Here is a 25339-nt window from a genome sequence, read left to right as displayed (position 1 = left end):
CCCTGTCAACTCACACCCAGTGAGGATACTCCGAGGCCTGGAGTTCACGGACAGTGCAGCTTCCTGCCAGGGCTGATCTGCCTAAACAGGTGGTCCTCTGCCAAGTGCTACGCCTCCTGGGAGATGAGGACGGTGGGTTTTGCATGGGAAAACGCTTATCGCTGGATTAGACCAGCATTTCGATTGCTTTCTAAAGCGTTTGCTCTCGGTTACCACCAGATGGCGATACTGCTCAGTCTAATGGAGACGGTTTTGTTAGCAGGACCTTAAGACAAAGGAAATACTTTTGCTTTGTTCGTGTGTTCTCATTCCATCTCTTTTCCACTGTTTTCTCCTTGTTCATTCCCCTAAACTCCTTTTTCTCCTTCCCTACATCCTGATGCATACTCCTCAGTTGGCCCGGCTTCATACCTACCTGCCAGATTGAATGAGGTGGGACTGCTGAGGAATGGTGTGCCAGTGCCTGCTCCCTCCCCACTGGCAGGGAACCCCCTAGCTACCCTGGATGCCTCCAGAGCCCAGAAGCAAAACGTTTAAGACCCTCTTTGTGGGTGGCACTCACGGGCCCTTTAGCCAAAGGACTGAACCACAGAGCCATGAGTTCAAGTCCCAGCCCTTCCATTAACCAGCTGTGCAACTTCAGGCCCCTCACTGGGCTTTCATGGACCTTGGGTACTAAGCTGTAAAGCAACATCCCTAGACTAATAGGTTCTGACTCTGCCACCCTGTGACTCAACTCCACCCAGGCCGCAAAACAGTGCCCCGTCACAAGATAGAGTAACAGAGAGGATGCTAGATATTAACCACGAAACACCAAGGTTTGAACACAGGTTTAGAGTTTTTAGGCCAAAGAGCTTTGGGGTGTAGAGCAGTTTCCATCCTAAACGGGACTTAAGAGGTACATAGGCCATGTGAACAGTCATTCCATTGATCTCACGTAAGGCAGCTGCTTTTAACCCCCCCCTACTTTCCCCCCACCAAGGAGAAGTCTCAGTGCAGTTGCTGGCACTTGGGTCTCCCAACCGCCCCCCTCCGCCAACCCTGGGAATCCCACCCAGCACCACTCACCCTCGGCCTCAGTCTAGCTGCTTCCCAAGTGGCAGGTGGCTTGTCACTACTTGCCTGAGTCATCGTTCCTTTCCTGGGAAGGGGACCGGGGTTTCTGAGGCACATTGTCCTGGAAAAGAAAGCTGGTGGGCTCTGAGCCTCAAAACTTTCTTGCTGGCTCTGAAGGCTGCTCTGTCCCCCTGGGAATGAGTGCCTGTGACACTGGATCTGGGGGTGTCCCGCTCCCCACCCAGAACCAAGACAAAGGATTTTTCTGACTCCCACAATCCCTGGAGCTGCAGAGGCCTTGTAGCCTCCTGGCAGGCTGAAGCAGCCCTATTTGTAAGTGGCATCTCAGGGACTCACCCCCCGCTGAGCCCCAGACAGTGCAACTTGGGCCCAAGCCTGCTGTCTTGGGCCTCAGGGTGTACTGTGTGTGTGCCCCCAACTTCTTGGAACTGAAGAGTTATCCTGACCAGGGATTTAATGTTAGAAGATAAAAGATAGGAGCATTTCCCTCTGTGTGTGTGTGGCACACGTGTGCCTGTGCGCGTGTATGTGTACCTACGTAGTGAAGGGTGTTTATTTTCGGAAAAAGGGCACTTCTGAAGACCTGAGCTCCTCAGAGCTCTTTGGGGCTCAAGACTTGGCTCCCAGGACCTGGTGTCAAGGGGTCAGAGGTGGCAACAATGGACTTAGACTCCCTAAGAGAAAACTACACCCTTCTGGCTGTGCCTGTAGGTGACAGTGAACCTAGAATGGGGTGCTGGACACCAGGTGCAGCTGGCATTCAGGCCTCCCTCAGCTTCCTCTCCTGGGGTCCTGGCCGCCAAGGCTGGCCAGCGCGCAGCAAGAGGCTCCTTGGAGAAGCTTCCGCCTCTTTGTGGGCAGCCTCGCCTCCACTTTCTCCACTCCTCAGTTCTGTAAGCAGCCCTTCAGGACCTGCCGCACTCCACTCGTGTGTGTTCACACGCACAGGACAAGGCTTTTAAAGATGCATTTTTTTCTTTTTCTTTCTTTTTTTTTTTTTTTGGAAACACGATCCCACTCTTGCCCAGGCTGGAGTGCAGCGGCATAATCATGGTTCACTGCAGCCTCAACTGATCCTCCCACTTCAGCCTCCTGAGTAGCTGGGACTACAGTCACATGCCACCACGTCCAGCTAATGTTTGTATTTTTTGTACAGATGGGGTTGTGCCATGTTGCCCATGGCTGGTCTTGCACTTCTAGGCTCAAGCGATCTGCCCACCTTGGCCTCCCAAAGTACTGGGATTAAATTTTAAAACGAGTGTAAATTGTTCTGAAAAACAACTTTGTTTTGTAGGACTACGTGTCACTTTAAATGTTGAAAACGTAGCGTCCAAATTGAGATGTGCTTTGTGAAATACTCCCTGGATTTCAGAGTTAACACAAAAGTAAGAATGTTCTAATGAGCCACTGCGCCCGTCTAAACGATGCATTTCTGCCAATTTGAAAATTATGTGCTGGTAACAAATCAGGATTCCAGAAACATGCCCTCCTCCAGAGGGGACCACCATGGGCAGGGCTGAAGAGGGCTTCCCCTCACGAGCCTCACTCACTGCAGTGAGCCCTTCGGTAAGTAGATCAGGACATTAACTGCTTATGCTGTGCCAGGTGACTTAGTCACACAGACAGTGGCATAACTGTGCTAGAACCTGGGTCCTCAGGCCATCCATATGTGTTCCTTCCAAGAATCATGCTGTGCCAAGCTTAATGCGTGCCCCCAATGCCCGCTGGGGCTGTGGGCACCTGTGTCTGTGTGACCCTCATGCCGCCTGGGCCCTATGAGATGCTCCCTGGCTGACCTCCTGCCCAGGGCTCACTCTATGAGCATGGTCTCTGAGGATCAGGGCCTTTCCCCGTACACATCCCCATTTCCACTGACAATGGTGTCCTCGACCTCCGGTGCCTGCAGTAGGGTCAGAAAATAAAACTCTAGATTTACCTCAAACCCTCTTCCTAGTGCAGAAATATAGAAATAGAATGTGATCTACATTTATCATTAAAAACATTCTAGTAAATGTTTTTAGTTCTAGTAAATCTAGTTTTTAGATTCTAGTAAATCTAGTAAAAACATTCAAACCTTTTTTTAAAAAAGGTTAAATGTTTCATTTAACTCAATATATCAAAAACATTTCAGCGTGAGGTCGGGCACTGTGGCTCACGCCTGTAATCCCAGCACTTTGGGAGGTCGAGGCAAGCGGATTACCCGAGGTCAGGAGATCGAGCCCATCCTGGCCAACATGGTGAAAACCTGTCTCTACTAAAAATACAAAAATTAGCCGGGCATGGTGGCAGGCACCTGTAATTCCAGTTACTTGGGGGGCTGAGGCAGGAGAACCAGTTGAACCTGGGAGGCAGAAGTTGCAGTGAACCAAGATGACGCCACTGCACTCCAGCCTGGGCAACAGAGTGAGACTCTGTCTCAAAAAACAACAACAACAAAAATTCAGCATGTAATTCACAGTAAAAGAATAAGATAGTTTGTATTCTTATTTTTGTGCTAACTCTGAAATCCAGGGGGCATTTCACAAAGCACATCTCAATTTGGAAGCTACACTTTAAACATTTAAAGTGACACGTGGTCCTACAAAACAAAGTTGTTTTGCAGAACAATTTACACTCGTTTTAAAATTAAATATTAATTAAAATTATATACCATGAAAAATGTGATGATAGCCACAGCTGGCTACCTATTCAGAAGCGGGGGCATAGCAGCCTCTCTGTGCAGTAGAGATCTTTAGAGAAGCAGTCCTGGCGCAGTGGCTCACGCCTGTAATCACAGCACTTTGGGAGGCCGAGGTGGGTGGATCACTTGAGGTCAGGAGTTAGAGACCAGCCTGGCCAACATGGTGAAACCCCGTCTCTACTAAAAATACAAAAATTAGCCGGGCGTGGTTGCACACATCCGTAATCCCAGCTACTCGGGAGGCTGAGTCAGGAGAATCGACCGAACCTTGGGAGGTGGAGGTTGCAGTGAGCCGAGATCGTGCCACTGCACTCCCGGCTGGGCGACAAAGCGAGACTCCGTCTCAAAACAAAACAAAAACCAAAAACCACAAAGCAGGCAAGTCACAAGAGCAAAGGAGCAACTTTGCTTGGGAATCTAGGGCAGAACTCAGAACCTCCCAATCCGCAGATAATGTTCCCGGGACTGGAAGGGTGGACGGCGCACCCAGTCCGGTCCCTGGGGGCGGACTGGGTGGCAGGGCCGGAGCTGGCAGTCAGGGGCGTCTGGGCAGCGCCTCGGTCCCCTAAGGGCCGTGACTTCCAGGACGTGAAAACGCCGCCAGCCCTGCCTCATGGGGCCGGAGTCTAGCAGGCCCCGGTAAGGGAATCACTCTGTGGGTTACACCTGTCCTCCGCGGAATTCGAGCTGTCCCGGGCTCGAGGCGTGGACAGCGTAGCCCAGCCGGTGAGCAGAGCGGGGCGAGGAGGGCAGATTGGGTGGGTGGGATTGGGCGGGGCAGGAGGGGTGGGGCGAGGCTGCGGAGCCCACGCGGCCGTCCCCGCCTCGGCCACCAGGGGGCGTACGTGCCTCGTGCTTCGGCACCGACTCGCGAGCGGGAGTCTGGGTGGGGCGGGGTCGGCCGGGGCGGGGCGGTCCAAGGAGCCCAAGGGCGTGGACCCCGGAGGCCTCTGGCATCTGCCCCACCCGAGAGGTGGGAACCGGGCAGGGAGGGACGTAGATTTCTCATCGACGTGACCATTGTAAGGAAAGAGCCCCCAAAACAGGGAGTTCGGTAGAGGCGTCAGAGCTGACATGGGCACTGCCGCAGTGCCAGCCACGGCCACCAAACCCTCCCAGCAGGGCAGAGCGGCCAAGGCAGGGGTGAGGACGAGAGGGGCGGTTCAGCCCACCTCCCCCGCCGATCTGTCGGGAAAGGAGGAGGAAGGGTCATGAAAGCCTCACACATGGCTAGGAGAGGGCATCCTGGAGCAGGGGGCTGGATCAGGACCCGGCTGGATGGGAAGGAGCTGGTTAAAGGGAGGGCACCCGGGTAGGGCGTGGCCCGGGCTGTGCGGAGAGCGGGGAGTGGACTCGGGGAGGGGTCAGCGTTCTGGCTGGCCCAGGGGCACGTGACCGGGGGGCACGGTGGGAAAGGGGTGGGATGGTGGCGTGTTGGCTTGGGGCCAGGTCAGGCATCAGAGGCACAAAGCAAAGGATACAGAAAGAGGGAAAGAGAGAAAGGGAGAGGCAGAGACCTGAAGCGGGAGGGCGGGAGGCGAGGACAGTGGGTGGGGCTCGGGCTGCAGGGCTGGAGCCTGGGGGACCTGGAGCACAGGGGCAGGTGGAAGGGACGGGAAGGATACCTGGGCCTGCAGGGCGTTCCCTGCGGAGATTGATTGAGTGAAGACTGCGGCGTCCACCTTCAGGGCTCTCTCTAGCTCCCTCTTTCTGTCTCCTATCATTGCTCTGGGGGAAGCCAGCGGATTGTTTTGAGCTGCCCTCTCCTTTGGAGTGCCCCACCTGGCTGGGAACCGAAGCCCTAAACCAACAGCCAGCAAGAGTTGAGGCCTGGCGACAACCGGCGCGTGAGCCAACAGTGGATGCCCGGACCTGGTGCAGCTAGGAATGGCTGCAGCAGGCCGCATCAGCGATCCTGAGCCGCAGCAGCCTGGGAGCAGCTTCCCGGACTCCTGACCCTCGGAAACTGGGAAAAAGATGGGAATGCGGGTTTGCTGCTTTAAGCTTCTAAGTTTTGGGTGTAATCCATTATGCAGCAATAGATACCTAATAGTCTGGTTTTTCGGAACCACTGTATTTTCCCCATACTGCTTATCTCTTAACTAGGTTTATGTGAGATAGAAAAATAGGCCAGGCATGGTGGCTCACACCTGTAATCCCAACAATTTAGGAGGCCAAGGCAGGAGGATCACTTGAGCCCAGGAGTTCCAGACCAGCCTGAGCAACATAGGGAGACCCATCTCTACAAAAAATTTAAAAATTAGCCCAGCATGATGGCACACGCCTGTGGTCCCAACCACAAGGGAGGCTAAGGTGTAAGGATCACTTGAGTCCAGGAGGTTGAGGCTGCGGTGAGCCAAGATCGTGATATTACACTCCAGCCTGGGCTGCAGAACATGACCCTGTTTCAAAAAATAATAATAATTTGTAGCATATTTAAGGCACTGCTATAAATTTTTTAATTTTCTACTTATTACAACTAAACCTAATCTTAAACGATTCTATAATAAAGACTGGAAATAAGAATGGAATGGGAAATTCATTTCCTATTCTTTCTGTCTGTCATTCTAGCTTTGACTTCCATTTGCAAAGCCACTTCCTGGTTCAATATAGCTGCTGAGGCTCCAGAGAAAAAATGCTCATCTCAGCTGACAGTTCCTTTTTTTTTTTTTTTTTTTTTTTTTTTTGAGACAGGGTCTCACTCTGTCATCCAGGCTGGAGTGCAGTGGTGCAATCCCGGTTCACTGTAACCTCCACCTCCCAGGTTCAAGCGATTCTTCAGCCTCAGCCTCCCGAGTAGCTGGGATTATAAGCACCCACCACCACACTCAGTTAATTTTTGTATTTTTAGTAGAGACGGGGTTTCACCATGTTGGCCAGGCTGGTCTTGAACTCCTGATCACAAGTGATCCACCCACCTCCACTCCCAAAGTGCTGGGATTACAGGCGTGAGCCACGGCACCTGGCCTGACAGCTCCTTTTAAGAAGTCTTGGAAGCCTCCCTCACGCTTCCACTTAAACCTCTTGGGCCAAACTGAGCCACAGGCCCACACCCTGCTTCAGGAATGTTGGGAAATATACTTCTTCACCTGGGCACACTGCCCTCTTGAATAACATTGGGGTTCTAGCGTAACGTGGACCTTGCATCTTTGGAACCTATTGGAACAAGTCAGCTCTTTAAAAAATTGTGAGACAATTGGGGAAATTTAAACAGTAAGTAGTATGTTATGATATGAATAAATTATTATTATTTTTAGAAAGGATCTCACTCCATTGCCCAGGCTGGAGTCCAGTGGCACAATCATAGTTCACTGTAGCCTTGATCTCCAGGGCTCAAGTGATCCTCCCACGTCAGCCTCCCAAGTAACTGGGGCCACAGGCGCACGCCACCATGCCCAGGTAATTATTTGGGTTTTTTTTTAGATGTGAGATCTCACTCTGTTGCCCAGGCTGGTCTCAAACTCCTGAGCTCAAGCCATTCTCCTGCTTCAGCCTCCCAAAGTGTTAGGATTATAGGCATGAGCCACCGCACCTGGTAATTTTTTTTTTATAGGTGATAAAGGTATTGTGTTTTGTGATAGTTATTGTGTTTTATATGATATTGTGCATATGTATATATTTACTAGCGTATATGTTCAAAAATTACCTGTTGGAAATACTTACTGAATTTATGGATGAAATTATGTGTCCAGATTTGTTTCAGAATAATCCAATAATGGGGTGGGAAGTAATAGAAGAAACAAGGTTAGCCATGTGTTAAAGCTGAATGACGGCTACGTGGCTGTTCTTTATACCATTCTCTCTTTTAAATAGGTTATACATTTTTCATAACAAAAGTTTATTTAGTCTGTTTTTTTGTTTGTTGGTTTTTGAGATGAAGTCTCGCTCTGTTGCTCAGGCTGGAGTGCAATGGCACAATCTTGGCTCACTGCAACCTCTGCCTCCTGGGTTCAAGCGATTCTCCTGCCTCAGCCTCCCAAGTAGCTGGGAGTACAGGTGCGTACCACCATGCCCAGCTATATATATATATATATATATATACACACACACACACACACACACACACATATATACACACACACACACACACACACACATATATATATATATTTGTATTAGTAGTAGAGAATGGTTTAGTAGAGAAGAGTTTCACCATGTTGGCCAGGCTGGTCTCGAACTCCTGACCTCAAGTGATCCACCTGCCTCAGCTTCCCAAAGTGCTGAGATTATAAGCATGAGCCACTGCACCCAGCCTTTGGTCTGTTTTTAAGTAAAAGTCTTAAGGTCTATATTTGAAATTTTGCAATTCTAAAAAATCAGGATTCTATTAATATTACTAAGGAATAGGAGAGGTTGGCTTTGCCAACATATAGAACAGGCTCTGTCACAGTGATTAGCAGTGGACCCCAGTCCTTAACTGGCAGAAGTGGGCCAAATGCCCCTTGATCTGATGTCCTCCCTCCAGGCTTTGCCACCAGCTAGACCCCTCGATTGCCTGGGACTTACTGGATCCTGTGTGTGGCCAGATTTGCATTCCAGGCCTTGGAGAAAGGGGTTTAGCTGGAGGCATATGAGACCCTGGCCCCAGTCCCAAGCAGTTTATAATTTATTTGAGCAACCATCACAAAGCAGCAACACCCACACTCCACGTAATCACTCCAAGATAGCAGCTAAGTACGTGGCAAAGTGCATGTGTGTTCTTTCAATGAGAAGGGTGAGGCCAAGGTGTGACACCTGGAGGAGCAGGCAGGGATGAACTGGGGAGTGATAAGGAGAGGAGACCCATCTGAAAGAAGAGCATGGGATCAGGAGGTTTTGCTGAGCCTCGCTGCCAACTGCATGGCCAGGGGGCTGAGGGAAACAGGCTCTGTGCCTGTTTCTGGCCCTAGCAAAGGAATGTGGTGTTCGAGATAAAAAGGCGAGCCACAGAGTCTGCCTGTTAACAGTGACAGTCATAACAACAGCAACAGCAGCTAGTGTTTTAATGTTTCAGGCACCCAGCTAAGGGTTTAACTTACAGCAAGGCCATGAGGCTGGTATGATTGCCCTGCAGTGGACACCTGTTATTTCTGCCTGCCCAGCATCTGTTCCCCCTTCCTCTGGTATCAGTGCTGCAATGCTATTTGAGGGAACAACCCTGCCTCCCTCACCTCATCCAAGCTGTTTTTGGAAGCTAACTCCAAAACTCCCCGTCCCCGCAGTGGTGGAGCCCTCTGACCCAGCCAGCCAGTCAGGCCCCCTACTCAGTTCAGAGAGGAGCATGGGACTGGGGCTTGTGTTGAAACCATTGGGAAAGACTTTTCCCTCTGGGGCTGCAAAGCTCCGAGCTGCTGAGACTAGAGCCAGGTTGCGGAGGGCCTGCCTGAGAACCTCCCTGGACTTCTCCTTTAGGGGAAAACATCAAGCTCCTTCCTGTCATTTGCAATCAATAATCCTGAGTAATACACATCTTTAGTATTCAAGTGCAGTTACAAGCCCAAGGTTACCATGTCCTCTTAGAGTCTGCAATAGCCAAAATGAGAAAGGCCGTATCTTGAGCCTTAGGAAGAGAGACTTCCAAAAGTGTAGATAAAAGAATTAATCTAGGCCGGGCGCGGTGGCTCACGCCTGTAATCCCAGCACTTTGGGAGGCCAAGACGGGTGGATCACGAGGTCAGGAGATCGAGACCATCCTGGCTAACACAGTGAAACCCCGTCTCTACTAAAAATACAAAAAATTAGCCGGGCGTGGTGGCGGGCGCCTGTAGTCCCCGCTACTCAGGAGGCTGAGGCAGGAGAATGGTGTGAACCCAGGAGGCGGAGCTTGCAGTGAGCCGAGATCATGCCACTGCACTCCAGCCTGGGTGACAGAGCAAGACTCCATCTCAAAAAAAAAAAAAAAAGGAATTAATCTGAACCAAAGCTTTAAATAGAAGAAGGTGGAACTACTTCAATTAAAAATGGTCAATGGCCAGGTACGGTGGCTCACGCCTGTAATCCCAGCACTTTGGAAGGCCAGGAGAGGCGGATCACTTGAGGCCAGGAGTTTGAGACCAGTCTGGCCAACATGGCAAAACCCTGTCTCTACTAATAATACACAAATTAGCCGGACATGGTGGCATTCACCTGTAATCCCAGCTACTCGGGAGGCTGAGGCAGGAGAATCACTTGAACCCAGGAGGTGAGGCTGCAGTAAGTCAAGATCACGCCTCTACACTCCAGCCTGGTGACAGAGTAAAACTGTGTCTCAAAAAAAAAAAAAGATGGCCAGTTGACCATACAGGTTAATCTCACTCCTCCGACACCAAAACTCCATTAAAATGACAGTAGAGGGTTACAAAAACAGGCAAGGCACATAACCCACAGACACAAAAAGTAAGGAAGAGTAGACATCGGCAAACCAACAAAGCACAACAACAAAAAGATTCTTGTTGTTTGAGCCGAGGAGTTCCAGGTCACCGTGAGCTATGATTGCGCCACTGCACTCCAGCCCAGCGGACAGTGAGACCTTGTCTCTAAAACAAACAAACAAATTGAAAACTGGAAAACAGGTGTACTTGTAGTAACTAACTTAATAGATTAAAAGCAAAACACTGCAAACCCCCACCCCAAAGATGAGTGGTTCCAGGTTCCTCTGATCAGTGAGGGGTAAATGAAGGACTGTGACAGGTTAGGTTGAAAGCTTAAGACAGCGTGTGCGGTGGTTCATGACTGTCATCCTAGTACTTTAGGAGGCTGAGGTGGGCAGATCACTTGAGGCTAGGAGTTGGAGACCAGCCTGGGCAACATGGCGAAACCCCGTCTCTACAAAAAAATTAGCCAGGTGTGGTGGCATAAGGCCTGTAGTCGCAGCTCCTTGGGAGCCTGAGTTAGGAGAATCACCTGAGCCCGGGGAGGTCGAGGCTGCAGTGAGCTGTGATGATGCTACTGCATACCAGCCTGGGTGACAGAGTGAGACCCAGCCTCAAAAAAAGAAAGCTTAAGACATTTTGGGGATCTAGAGCTCCTCCCCACCTCTGTGTACCCAGACTACTGACCCGTTCCCAGCTGAGCAGAAGACTAGAGGATTCTGCTAGGAGGGCATATGGATACAACTGAGAGGAAATTACCATACCAAAAATCTAGGTTTAAAATGAAAGTTAACGTGAGGAATGGTATCACAGTCTCCCTCCCCGACTCAGCTCCCACAAGCCTGGCAGCCAGGCTTATTCCATTCAGGCAGGAAATGGAAGGGCTCCTCTGTAAGTGCTCAGACCAACTCAAGAGGAAGGACCCAAAGGTACTAACATTAGGAGTTTCCCAATGAAACAGCCCAATCAGATTACAATTGGTGAAGGTCACTGGTTGACAAGCTCACCCATGCATGCAGCTTCTAATCAGCTTTATTTTCATTTTATTGATTGATTGATTTGATTTATTATTATTATATTTTGAGACAGAGTCTCGCTCTGTCGCCCAGGCTGGAGTGCAGTGGTACAATCTCCGCTCACTGCAAGCTCCACCTCCCGGGTTCACGCCACTCTCCTGCCTCAGCCTCCCAAGTAGCTGAGACTACAGGCACCCGCTACCACGCCCGGCTAATTTTTTGTATTTTTAGTAGAGACGGGGTTTCACCGTGTTAGCCAGGGTGGTTTCAATCTCCTGACCTTGTGATCCACCCGCCTGGGCCTCCTAAAGTGCTGGGATTACAGGTGTGAGCCACCATGCCTGGCCTTTTTAAAAAATTAATTAATTAATTAATTAATTAATTTTTTTTGAGACAGAGTTTTGATCTTGTTGCCCAGGCTGGAGTGCAGTGGCATGATCTCAGCTCACTGCAACCTCTGTCTCCCAGGTTCAAGAGATTCTCCTGCCTCAGCCACCCGAGTAGCTGAGATTACAGACTGCACACCACCACGCCCGGCTAACTTATGTATTTTTAGTAGAGACGGGGTTTTACCTTGTTGGCCAGACTGGTCTCGAATTCCTCAGGTGATCCACCTGCCTTGGCCTCCCAAAGTGCTGGGATTACAGGTGTAAGCCACCACGCCCAGCCTTAATCAGCTTTAAAAAAAATATGAATAAAGCAAGATTCAATTATATGCTATTTATGGGAGACATATTTTAGATTTAAGCATACAAATAGGTTGAAAAATTTTTAATGGAAAATGATACACACAGTAACCATAAGAAAGCTGCAGTGACTATACTAATATCAGACAAAATAGACTTTAAAACAAAATATGGCTGGGCGCAGTGGCTCATGCCTGTAATCTCAACACTTTGGGAGACCAAGGCTGGCAGATCACTTGAGGCCAGGAATTTGAGACCAGCCTGGCCAACATGATGAAACCCCGTCTCTACTAAAAATATAAAAATTAGCCAGGCATGGTGGCAGGCGCCTGTAATCCCAGCTACTCAGGAGACTGAGGAAGGAGAATCACTTGAACCTGGGAGGCAGAGGTTTCAGTGAGCCGAGATTGCGCTATTGCACTCCAGCCTGAGTGACAAGCAAGATTCCGTCTCAAAACAAAGAAAATATGTCACTAGAAAATAATCAGGGACATTGTATAATGATAAAAAGGTCAATCCATCAGAAAAATATAACAATTATAAACATGTACCTAAAAACAGAGCCACAGAATATATAAAGCAGAAAACAGACGGAATTCAAGGGAAAAATAGACAATTCACAATATAGTTGCAGACTTTAATATCCCACTTTTAATAATAGATAGAGCTAAACAGGTAGATAGGCAGAAGATCCATATGGAAGCAGAAGACTTGAACAACACTATAAACCAACCAGAGCTAACTGACATCTGTAGAATACTCCACCCAACAACAAGAGAATAGACATTCTTCTCAAATGCACATGGAACATTCTCTAGGATAGATTATACGCTAGGCCACAAAACAAGCATCAATATGTTTACAGGGAATGAAGTTGGACCAAGGATGTTTTCTGTTCATAATGGAGTGAAGTTTGAAATTAATAACACAAAGAAATTAGGAAAATTCAAAAATATGTGGAAATTAAACATATACTCATAAGTAATCAATGGGTAAAAAAATAGACCACAAGAGAAATTAGGAAATACTTTGAGATGGATGAACATAAAAACTCAACATGCCAAAATGAATGGGATGCAACTAAAACAGTATTTGTAGGGAAAATTATAGTCGTACCTGTCTATATTTAAAAGGAAGAACAACCACAAATCAATACTCTTAAGTTTCTGCCTTAAGACACTGGAAAAAGAAGAAGAAACTAAGCCCCCAGCAAACAAAAGAAAGGAAATAATAAGGATTAGAGCATAAATTAACGAAATAGAGAATTTAAAAAAAATAGAGGAAATTAACCACACCAAAAGCTGATTATTTGAAAAGATCGGCCGGGCGCGGTGGCTCAAGCCTGTAATCCCAGCACTTTGGGAGGCCGAGACGGGTGGATCATGAGGTCAGGAGATCGAGACCATCCTGGCTGACACGGTGAAACCCCGTCTCTACTAAAAAATACAAAAAACTAGCCGGGCGAGGTGGCGGGCGCCTGTAGTCCCAGATACTCGGGAGGCTGAGGCAGGAGAATGGCGTGAACCCGGGATGTGGAGCTTGCAGTGAGCCGAGATCTGGCCACTGCACTCCAGCCTGGGCGGCAGAGCGAGACTCCGTCTCAAAAAAAAAAAAAAAAAAAAAAAAGAAAAGATCAACAAACTTGACAAACCTTTAGCTAGACTGACCAAGCAAAATACAAACTAACTAACTAACTAAAGGGGGGAAAAAAGAGAAAAGAAAAAAAATTATGAAAATCAGGAATGAGGGGGGGACATTACAACCTCACAGAAATAAAAAGGATGACCTATAAAGAACTCAATCAAATTTACAAGAAAAAAACAACCCATCAAAAAGTGGGCAAAGAAGGCCGGGCGCGGTGGCTCAAGCCTGTAATCCCAGCACTTTGGGAGGCCGAGACGGGCGGATCACAAGGTCAGGAGATCGAGACCATCCTGGCTGACACGGTGAAACCCCGTCTCTACTAAAAAATACAAAAAACTAGCCGGGCGAGGTGGCGGGCGCCTGTAATCCCAGCTACTCGGGAGGCTGAGGCAGGAGAATGGCGTGAACCCGGGAGACGGAGCTTGCAGTGAGCTGAGATCCGGCCACTGCACTCCAGCCTGGGCGGCAGAGCGAGACTCCGTCTCAAAAAAAAAAAAAAAAAAAAAAAAGTGGGCAAAGAATATGAACAGACACTTCTCAAAAGAAGACATTCATACAGCCAACAGACACATGAAAAAATGCTCATCATCACTGTCCATAAGAGAAATGCAAATCAAAACCACAATGAGATACCATCTCACACCAGTTAGAATGGCAATCATTAAAAAATCAGGAAACAACAGGTGCTGGAGAGGATGTGGAGAAATAGGAACGCTTACACTGTTGGAGGGACTGTAAACTAGTTCAACCATTGTGGAAAACAGTGTGGCGATTCCTCAAGGATCTAGAACTAGAAATACCATTTGACCCAGCCATCCCATTACTGGGGATGTACCCAAAGGATTATAAGTCATGCTGCTATAAAGACACATGCACACATATGTTTATTGCGGCACTATTCACAATAGCAAAGACTTGGAATCAACCCAAATGTCCATCAGTGACAGACTGGATTAAGAAAATGTGGCACATATACACCATGGAATACTGTGCAGCCATAAAAAAGGATGAGTTCGTGTCCTTTGTAGGGACATGGATGCAGCTGGAAACCATCATTCTCAGCAAACTATTGCAAGAACAGGAAACCAAATACCACATGTTCTCACTCATAGGTGGGAATTGAACAATGAGATCACTTGGACACAGGAAGGGGAGCATCACACACCAGGTCCTATTGTGGAGAGGGGGGAGGGGGGAGGGATAGCATTAGGAGATATACCTAATGTAAAAGACGATTTAATGGGTGCAGCACACCAACATGGCACATGTATACATATGTAACAAACCTGCACGTTGTGCACATGTACCCTAGAACTTAAAGTATAATTTAAAAAAAAAAAAAAAGGATGGAGCTCAGTACAGTGGCACATGCCTGTAATCCCAGCTACTCGGGAGGCTGAGGCAGGAGGATAGCTTGAGGCCAGGAGTCTGAGACTAGCCTGGGCAACACGGTGACACGCTATCTCTAAAATAAAAAGAAAAAATGAAAAGCGAATACTATGAACAACCATATGACAACAAATTAGACAACTTAGATGAACTTGAGAATTTACTGGAAAGGCATAAACTAACAACTCAAGAAGAAATAAAATATCTGGATAGACCTATAACAAAAAGCTTGACTTAGTAGTTTGAAAACTGTCCACGAAGAAAAGCTTAGGCCAAACCAGTTTCACTGGTGAACTCTACCCAAAATTTAAAAAGGAAATAATACCAAATTTTGACACTCTTACCAAAAAATAGAAGAGAAAGGAGCACTTTTCAATTCATTTTATGAGGCTAATAGTATTGTAATACCAAAATCAGACAAAGATATCATAGGAAAAGAGAACCACAGACCAGTATCTCCTATGAATACAGATGGAAGAATCCTCAGTGAGATACTGGCAAACCAAAACCACTAGCATGTGAAATGTATTATACACCATGACCAAGCAGGATTTATCCCACGTATGCAAGGTCGGCCTAACATGGGAAAATCAATTAATGTAATACATGTATTACTAGAATAAAGGACAAAACCCACATAATCATCTCAATAGATGCAGCAAAAGCATTTGACAAAATTCAACACCCTTTAATGATAAAAACACCTGACAAACTAGGAATAGAAGGGAAATGTCTCAACCTGTAAAGAGCATCTACAAAGACCATCTTTTGTAGATGTAGATTTTTTTTTATAGCAGAAAAAAACAGAAAAAAAAAATTCTGTTAGAATGAATGAAGAAGTTTAGCAAAGTTGCAGGATACAACTAGCATCATGCTTACTGGTGAAAGACTGAAATATCTCCCCTACATCAGGAACAAGACAAGGATGTCTGCTCTTACCGCTTCCTTTTTTATTTTATTTTATTTTCATTTTTTGAGATGGAGTTTTGCTCTTATTGCCCAGGATGGTATACAATGGTTTGATCTCGGCTCCCTGCAACCTCTGCCTCCCCGGTTCAAGTGATTCTTCTGCCTCAGCCTCCCTAGTAGCTGGGATCACAGGTGCCCACCACCAACCTGGCTAATTTTTTGTATTTTTAGCAGAGATGGGGTTTCACCATGGTGGCCAGGCTGGTCTCGAACTCCTGACCTCAGGTGATCCACCCGCCTCGGCCTCCCAAATGAGCCACCACGCTTAGCTGCTCTTATCACTTCTATCTAACATTGTGCTAGAGGTTCTAGCCAGGGACGTTAAGCAAGATAATTAAATAAAAAGCATTCAAATTGGAAAGGAATAAATAAAATTGTCTGTATTTGCAGATCACAGTCTTGTATATAAAAAGTCCTAAGGAATAGATTGATTAAATATCTATTAGAATGGGCTGGCGGAGTGGTTCACACCTGTAATCCCAGCACTTTGGGAGGCCAAGGCAGGTGAATCATCTGAGGTCAGGAGTTCAAGACCAGTCTGGCCAGCATGGTGAAACCCTGCCTCTACTAAAAATACAAAAAATTAGCCAGGCGTGGTGGCAGATGCCTGTAATCCCGGTTACTTGGGAGGCTAAAACAGGAGATTTGCTTGAATCCCGGAGGCCGAGGTTGCAGTGAGCCAAGATCTTGCCATTGCACTCCAGCCTGGGCAACAAGAGTGAAACTCCGTCTAAAAAAAAAAAAAAAAAAGATTCACTAGAATGGCTATAATAAAAAAGATGGACAATAACAAGTGTTGATAGAGATGTGAAGAAATTGGAATCCTCATACATTGCTGGTGGGAATGTATAATGTTGCAGTCACCTTGGCAAACAGTCTGGCAATTTCTCAAAAGGTTAAACAGAGTTACCATGAGACCCAGAAACTTCATTCCTGTGTATATGCCCAGGTGAACTGAAAACATGAGTCCACACAAAAGCTTGTATATGAGTGTTCATAGCAATAGTACTCATAATAGCTCATTAAAAAACCCAAATGTCAACTGATGAATGGATAAATAAGGTAAAATTTGTCCATATGATGAAGTATTATTCAGCCATTAAAGGGAATAAGAAATAGTGCTACATGCTACAACATGGGTGGACCTTGAAAACATTATGCTAAGTGAAAGATTCAGACACAGAAGCCCACATATTTGTATGATTTCATTTATATGAAGTTCAGAACAGGCAGATCCATAGAGACAGAAAGTAGATAAGTGGTTGTCAGGAACTGAGCTGAGGGGAGAATGAGAAATGATGGCCAATGGGTAACAGGTTTCTTTTTGAGGTGATGAAAATATTCTAATATTAGATAGTGGTCACAGTTGTATGACTTTGTGAGTACAGTATACGAAAATCACTAAATTGTTTGCTTCAAAAGAGTGGATGTTGTGGAATGTGAATTATATCTCAATAAATCTGTTATAAAATGTTATTAGAAATGTTTCTGTGCCAGGCATGGTGGCTCACACCTGTAATCCCAGCACTTTGGGAGGCCGAGGTGTGCGGATCATTTGAGGTTAGGAGTTTGAGACCCACGTGGCCAACATGGAGAAACCCCATCTCTACTAAAATACAAAAAATTAGCCAGGTGTAGTGGCACGTGCCTGTAGTCCCAGCTACTTAGGAGGCTGAGGTGGCAGGATTGCTTGAGCCAGGAGGCAGAGGTTGTAGCAAGCCGAGATCACGCCACTGCACTCCAGCCTGGGAGAGAGAGTGAGACCCTGTCTCAAAAAAACAAAAACAAAAACAGAAACGTCTCTCTTAATGAAAGGATTGGGGTGTTTGTTTTGTTTGCTTGTTTGTTTTATTATTAGTTTTTATATCCATGGTTTAATAGGACAAAATTCAGGAATAATTTTAATCTTATTTATTATTTATTTATTGTTTGTTTGTTTGTTTTTTTGAGAAGGAGTCTTGCTCAGTCACCCAGGCTGGAGTGCAGTGGCGTGATCTCGGCTCATTGCAATCTCTGCCTCCCGGGTTCCAGCGATTCTCCTGCCTCAGCCTCCCAAGAAGCTGGGACTACAGGCACCTGCCACCACGCCCGGCTAATTTTTTGTATTTTTGTAGAGACAGGGTTTCACCGTGTTAGCCAGGATAGTCTCAATCTCCTGACCTCGTCATCTGCCTCCCTCAGCCTCCCAAAGGGCTGGGATTACAGGCGTGAGCTACCGCGCCCGGCCTATTTTTTTATTTTTAAAGATGTGTGCATTGAGAAACTTTGTTCACATAAATAAGGAGATGGGAATAGAAAGCACTTGAATACAGCAATTTCAATCAATTCCCGGAATTTTTTTCTGAATTATAGCCAAAATCATAACATAATCTATCAGCACAAACTATTTTTAATGATCTACCTGCTGACAAATGTATTCAGTTCTCTTCTAATTTGCTGAAAGCTAAGAAGTAGAACTCACCTGACTTGCAAAACCTTTTTTTTTTTTTTACTCAATCACTAAAGTGAATTCCCTTCATCAATTTCTGGCAAGTATACCAAGAAAGCTTAACTAAGACTTATCAAGTAGCTGTAATTTATACATGTTATTTTTTCACTTACAGGAATCTTGCTTAACCTAGCATATTTCGAAGGGTTAGGAAACTAAGGTATGCGAGGTGACTCACACCTGTAATCCCAGCACTTTGGAAGGCTGAGGCAGGTGGATCACTTGAAGTCAGGAGTTTGAGACCAGCCTGGCCAACATGGTGAAACCTCGTCTCTACTAAAAATACAAAAATTAGCCAGGTGTGGTGGTGCACACCTGCAGTCTCAGCTACTCGGGAGCCTGAGACAGGAGAATTGCTTGAGCCTGGGAGGCGGAGGTTGCAGTGAGTCGAGATCATGCCACTGCACTCCAGCCTGAGTGCAGTGAGACTCCATCTCAAACACACACACACGCACACACACACACACACAACTGTAATCTTTGAGGTTACCTTCTCTACACAACAGAAATAATTTGCATCTGTCCTGAGCAAACATACACAAGTTCACAAGTACCTTCACAGAGTGTGGTCCCTAAGCAACAGTCAAGCAGTCAAACACAGATACCTTCTCCTAGAGAACTGAGTAATCCCATGGCGGACGCGGTGGCTCACACCTGCAATCCCAGCACTTTGGGAGGCTGAGGTGGGAGAATTGCTTGAGCCCAGGAGTTTCAGACCAGTCTGGACAATAAAGTGGGATCCCATTTCTATCTAAAATTTTGTTTCAAGGTGGCAGGGGTGAAAAGACACATAGCCATGCTGTTGCCTTATTTCCACGTTTTGGATAATTTGTCCTTACACTCATTATTTATTGTGTATCTATGTAATTCAATGTGTTACTAAGATGGTAAATAATTTATGACTTGAAGGTTATGGGAAGAAGGTATAAAATTCCTTCAATAAATGTGTGCTTCGGTGTTTCATACTCCAGCGTTTCCCTTTGGGGAATAATTAACAAGAATCTTGTATTAGAAAATCAGGGGGCCAGGCTGGTGGCTCACGCCTGTAATCCCAACACTTTGGGAGGCTGAGGGAGGAGGATCACTTCAGCCCAGGAGTTTGAGACTAGTGTGGGCAACCTAGTAAGACTCCCAACTCTATAAAAAATTAAAAATTAGCTAGGTGTGGTGCACCTGTGGTCAAGGGGCTACTGTGGGAGGATAGCTTGAGCCAGGGAGGTCGAGGCTGCAGTGAGCCATGATTGTGCCACTGCACTCCAGCCTGGGAGCATGATCCTATCTCAAAAAACAAGACCAGGTGTGGTGGCTCATGCCTGTAATCCCAGAACTTTGGGAGGCCGAGATGGGAGGATCACTAGATTCCAGGAGTTTGAGACAGGCCAGCCTGGGCAATGTAGTGAAACTCCATCTCTACTAAAAATACAAAAAAAATTAGACGGGCATGGCGGTGCACTTCTGTAGTCCCAGCGACTTGGGAGGCTGAGGTGGGAGAATTGCTTGAACCCAGGAGGCAGAGGTTGCAGTAAGCTGAGATTGCGCCACTGCACTCCAGCCTGGGCAACAGAGCAAGACCCTGTCTCAAAAAAAAAAAAAGAAAGTCAGAAATAATGCCGTTAATTTTGTTAGACATCATGATCTAACTTTTACAATAACTTTAATAAAAAAGAAAAGCATAAGAACTAATTAGATAATTTTATTTTTCCTGATGGGAGAAAATATTAAACACTTTATTAGACAAAATAAAATGAAGGTTAGTTATAATTGGAACAATATTTTCAAGTCATATTTTATGACATGAGAAGATAGGTTTTAAAATATGTCACTTATCAAAGCACATGTTCATTTAAAAAACAAAACCCAGCTGGACACGGTGGCTCATGCCTGTAATCCCAGCATTTCGGGAGGCCCAGGTAGGCAGATTATGAGGTCAGGAGTTCGAGACCAGCCTGACCGACATGGTGAAACCCCGTCTCTACTAAAAATACAAAAATTAGCTGGGCATAGTGGTGGGCACCTGTAATCCCAGCTACTCAGGAGGCTGAGGTAGGAGAATTGTTTGAACCCAGAAGGCGGAGGTTGCAGTGAGCCGAGATTATGCCACTGCACTCCAGCCTGGGCAACAGAGTGAGATTCCATTTCAAAAAAGAAAAAAAAAAAAAGAAGGAAAGAAAACCCAATCACATAGAATTTACAAAACTGAGTTTTGGCCAATCTATCTTGAAAAAATGTGCTAGTCTCCCAAAACATTGCAATTACTTTAGAAAAATAAGTGTCTCTAACGTATATTGTTCCAATTATTTTAGGAAAATTTTCTTCTCAGACAATGGTCTATGTTAAGAATGGATACTGAGACGAGCCTAAAAAGAATTTCTTACATTTAAACATGGCTGGGCAGTGGGGTGGGGTGGTGTGGAGGTGAAGCTATTTTTAATATTCAGTCTTTGTTACTGATGCCAGCTTTGCCCTGGCCTCACAGAACTTTCGCTTTTCTTTTTTTTTTGAGATGGAATTTTACTCTTGTCGCCCAGGGTGGAGTGCAGTGGTGCAATCTCAGCTCACTGTAACCTCCACCTCCTGGGTTCAAGCAGTTCTCCTGCCTCAACCTCCTGAGTAGCTGGGACTACAGGCGCATGCCACCATGCCCAGGTAATTTTTGTATTTTTAGTAGAGACGGGGTTTCACATATTTTGGCCAGGACCTCGTAATCTGCCTGCCTCAGCCTCCCAAAGTGTTGGGATTACAGGCATGAGCCACTGTGCCCAGCCAGACTTTTTCTCAAAAGCAGTAACACTAGAGTATGAAAGAGGCGAAATGTCATCATCCCCACACCTCCCACCCCCATTCTACAACGTACCTGAATTCTGAAACCCCAACAAGGACCAAAGAGTAGGTTCTTTTTTAGAGATGGGGTCTTGCTATGTTGCTCAGCCTGGTCTCAAACTCCTGGGCTCAAGCCATCCTTCCCTCTCAGCCTCTCAAAGTGTTGGGATTATAGGCGTGAGCCACAAACTACAGGTTTTTGATGTTGTTGTTTTTTGTTTTTGAGACAGAGTCTCACTCTGTTGCTCAGGCTGGAGTACAGTAGCATTATCTTGGCTCACTGCAGCCCCCGCCTCCTGGGTTCAAGCGATTCTTGTGCCTCAGCCCCCCAGGTAACTGGGATTACAGGCACCGCCACCATGCCTGGCTGATTTTTGTATTTTTAGTTGAGACGGGGTTTCATCATGTTGGCCAGGCTGGTCTTGAAGTCCTGACCTCAAGTGAGCCTCCTGCCTTGGCCTCCCAAAGTGCTGGGATTACAGGCGTGAGCCACTGCGCCCTGCCAAAAGTATAGTTTTGAACCCCTGCTTCACCCTTAACAGATACACAGAAATGACAAGGAAAGGCCCAGAAGCCAGAGACTTATTTGGCCTGATTAAGCTTTTGGGAGGCATCCCCAAAGCAGATTTTCAAATTATGCGTTCGTATGCATCTCTGAACGTTTTTGTACCCAGAGGCAGTGAACCTTCAGAATGCCATAGATGGGAGCGGGGTTCGGCGGGGAGGCAGGCCAGGTGAAAGTGGATGTGAAAAATATTTTATTTTATTTTATTTTATTTTATTTTATTTTTTTTTTTTTTTTTGAGACGGAGTCTTGCTCTGTCACCCAGGCTGGAGTGCAGTGGCCGGATCTCAGCTCACTGCAAGCTCCGCCTCCCGGGTTTACGCCATTCTCCGGCCTCAGCCTCCCGAGTAGCTGGGACTACAGGCGCCCGCCACCTCGCCCGGCTAGTTTTTTGTATTTCTTAATAGAGACGGGGTTTCACCGTGTTAGCCAGGATGGTCTCGATCTCCTGACCTCGTGATCCGCCCGTCTCGGCCTCCCAAAGTGCTGGGATTACAGGCTTGAGCCACCGCGCCCGGCCTATTTTATTTTATTTTTAAAATTTATTTTGAGACAGTGTCTTGCTCTGTCATCCAGGCTGGAGTGCAGTGGTGTGATCATGGCTCACTGCAGCCTCAACCTCCTGGGCCCAAGCAATCCTCCTACCTCAGCCTCCCTGGTAGCTGGAACTACAGGCACGCACCACCGCAGCTGGCTAGTCTGTTTGTTTTAATAGAGACAGGATCTCTCTATGTTGTCCAGGCTGCTCTTGAATGTCTGGGCTCAAGGGATCCTCCCGCCTTGGCTTCCCAAAGTGCTGGGATTACAGGCATGAGATACCTTGCCTGACTGAAAATATTTTAATGTTATCTCCAGCTGCCATATGGAATATGTATTGGCTGGGTGCGGTGGCTCACGCTTGTAATCCCAGCACTTTGGGAGGCCGAGACAGGTGAATCACCTGAGGTCAGGAGTTTGAGATCAGCCTGGCCAACATGGCAAAACCCCATCTCTACTAAAAATACAAAAATTAGCCAGGTGTGGTGTCATGGGCCTGTAATCCCAGCTACTTGGGAGGCTGAGGCAGGAGAATAGCTTGAAAATGGGAAGTGGAGACTGCAGTGACCCTATAAGGGGAGGGGAGGGGAAGGAACGGGAAGGGAGGGGAGGGGAGGGGAAGGGAGGGGAGGAGAGAGGAGAGGAGGGGAGGGGAGAGGAGAGGAGGGGAGGGGAGAGGAGAGGAGGGGAGGGGAGAGGAGGGGAGGGGAGAGGAGAGGAGGGGAGGGGAGAGGAGAGGAGGGGAGGGGAGGGGAGAGGAGAGGAGAGGAGAGGATCGAGGGCATGCATGGAAGCCAGAGGGCGGTGTCCCAATCCAGACTGGAGAGGTGGTGGCCTGGGCAAGGGTGGGCCAATGGAGGGGGCTGGCTTGCTTTGGAGTGGATGCGCTGGGGAGAGAAAGAAGAATTGATGATGAAGCCTGGACTTCTATTTGAGTAACCAGGTAGTGAGAATTCCACCAACTGAGATGAGAAAGGAGGCAGAGGAGGAATTTGGGGAGGGAAGGATATGGAGAGTTTCAGAGGATCACTCAGCAGGTGAAAATGTCAGGCAGGAAATTAGAGAAATGAGTCCTGTGTTCAGTGCAAGGCCTTGTGGATATATCCAATTTGGGAGTCATTTGCACCCAGATAATGCTGAAAGCCTATGGAATTGAATGAGGTTACCGAGGGACCTCGGGAGAGAGATGGATAGAGATCCACTTTTCCTACCTCCCTGCTTTCAAACGTGCTTTCTCTCACATCAAATATTTATGTTCATTAGCTCTACTTCCAAACTCTTCATTTTGTTTCAATTATTGAAGCTTTTATTTTGCTGGGCACCATATTGTTTAAAATACTGCTATGGTTTGAATGTGTCCCTCAATGATCATGTGTCAGAAACTTAATCCCCAGTGCAGCAATGTTGAGAGTGGGACCTTTTGCGAGGGCTCTGACTTTGTGTGTGGATTAATGTCCTTATCAGCGGAGTGGGTTTATTATGAAAGCAAGTACTCTCTTGCATTCTCTCTCTCTCTCTCTCTCTCTCTCTCTCTCTCTCTCTCTCTCTCTCTCATATGCTTTTTTGCCCTTCCACCTCTTGTTATGGGATGACAGACACAGCAAGAAGCCCAGATGCAGGCCTCTCAGCCTTGGATTTTCCAGCCTCCAGAAAGGTAAGAAATGAATCTCTGTTCCTAGCTGGGCGTGGTGGCTCACGCCTGTAATCCTAGCACTTTGGGAGGCCAAGGCGGGTGGGAGGGGAGGGGAGGGGAGGGGAGGAGAGGGGAGGAGAGGATCGAGGGCATGCATGGAAGCCAGAGGGCAGTGTCACAATCCAGGCTGGAGAAGTGGTGGCCTGGGAAAGGGTGGGCCAATGGAGGGGGCTGGTCCACCTGAGGTTAGGCGTTCGATACTAGCCTGGCCATCATGGTGAAACCCCATCTCTGCTAAAAATACAAAACATTAGCCGGGTGTGGTGGCGGGCACCTGTGATCCCAGCTACTTGGGAGGCTGAGGCAGGAGAATCGCTTGAACCTGGGAAGCAGAGGTTGCAAATGAGCTGAGATTGTGCCACTGCACTCCAGCCTGGGCAACAGAGTGAGACTCTGTCTCAAAAAGAAAAAAAAGGAAAGAAAGAAAGAAATGATTCTCTGTTCTTTATAAATTACGTGGTCTCAGGTATTCTCTTACAAAATAGACTAAGACGAATACTGTTGCTTTCTCATACATCCTGATGGTACATCCTGATGGTGTGTGCCTAGACACCATTTTGTCATGATATCTGAAATGATTGCCTGGTTAGATTTCTTTTGTTGTTGTTGTTGTTGCTGTTGTTGAGACAGGGTCTCACTCTGTCGCCCAGGCTGGAGTACAGTGGCAGGATATCAGCTCACTGCAGCCTCGACCTCCTGGGCTCAAGCAATCCTCCTGCCTCAGCCTCCTGAGTAGCTGGGACCTCAAGCACGTGCCACCATGCCCTGCTAGTTTTTACATTTTTTGAAGAGATTAGTCTAGCTTTGTTACCCAGGCTGTTCTTGAACTCCTGGGCTCAAGTGAATCTTCCACCTTGGCATCCCAAAGCACTTGGATTACAGGCATGAGCCACCCCGCCCAGCCATTATTTTTAAATACTATTTTTAAACAGGTAATACATAAACACAGTACAAAATTTCACAACGAGGTCAGGCTCAGTGGCTTGTGCCTATAATCTCAGCACTTTGGGAGGCTGAGTTGAGTGGATTGCTTAGCCCAGGAGTTCAAGACCAGCATGGGCAACATAGGGAGATCCCAACTCTAGAAAACAAATACAACAACAACAACAAAAATCAGCTGGCCAGGTTCGGTGGCTCACACCTGTAATCTCAGCACTTTGGGAGGCCAAGGTGGGGAGAATCACTTGAGGCCAGGAGTTCAAGACCAGCCTGGCTAATATGACGAAACCCCGTTTCTACTAAAAATACAAAAATTAGCTGGGTGTGGTGGCACGCACCTGTAATCCCAGCTACTCAGGAGGCTGAGGCAGGTGAATCACTTGAGCCTGGGAGCGGGAGGTTGCAGTGAGCTGAGATGGTGCCACTGCACTCCAGCCTGGGTGACAGAGCAAGACTCTGTCTCAAAAAAAAAAAAAAAAAAAAAAAATTATCTGGGCGTGATGGTGC

The 25339-nt window shown here is 47.1% G+C and overlaps 1 protein-coding gene across 1 annotated transcript in view; it reads left to right on the top strand.

Moving 5' to 3' along the window:
- The window catches only part of UBE2H (ubiquitin conjugating enzyme E2 H), a 148439-nt gene that overhangs the window by 120532 nt on the left and 2568 nt on the right, over nucleotides 1–25339 (top strand). The window lies entirely within an intron of this gene.

This window comes from Macaca mulatta, chromosome 3, assembly GCF_049350105.2.
Source record: "Macaca mulatta isolate MMU2019108-1 chromosome 3, T2T-MMU8v2.0, whole genome shotgun sequence".
NCBI classification, from domain to species: Eukaryota; Metazoa; Chordata; class Mammalia; order Primates; family Cercopithecidae; genus Macaca; species Macaca mulatta.
The sequence above is the reverse complement of the archived record's forward strand: the minus strand, read 5'-3'. Positions and strand labels throughout refer to the sequence as shown.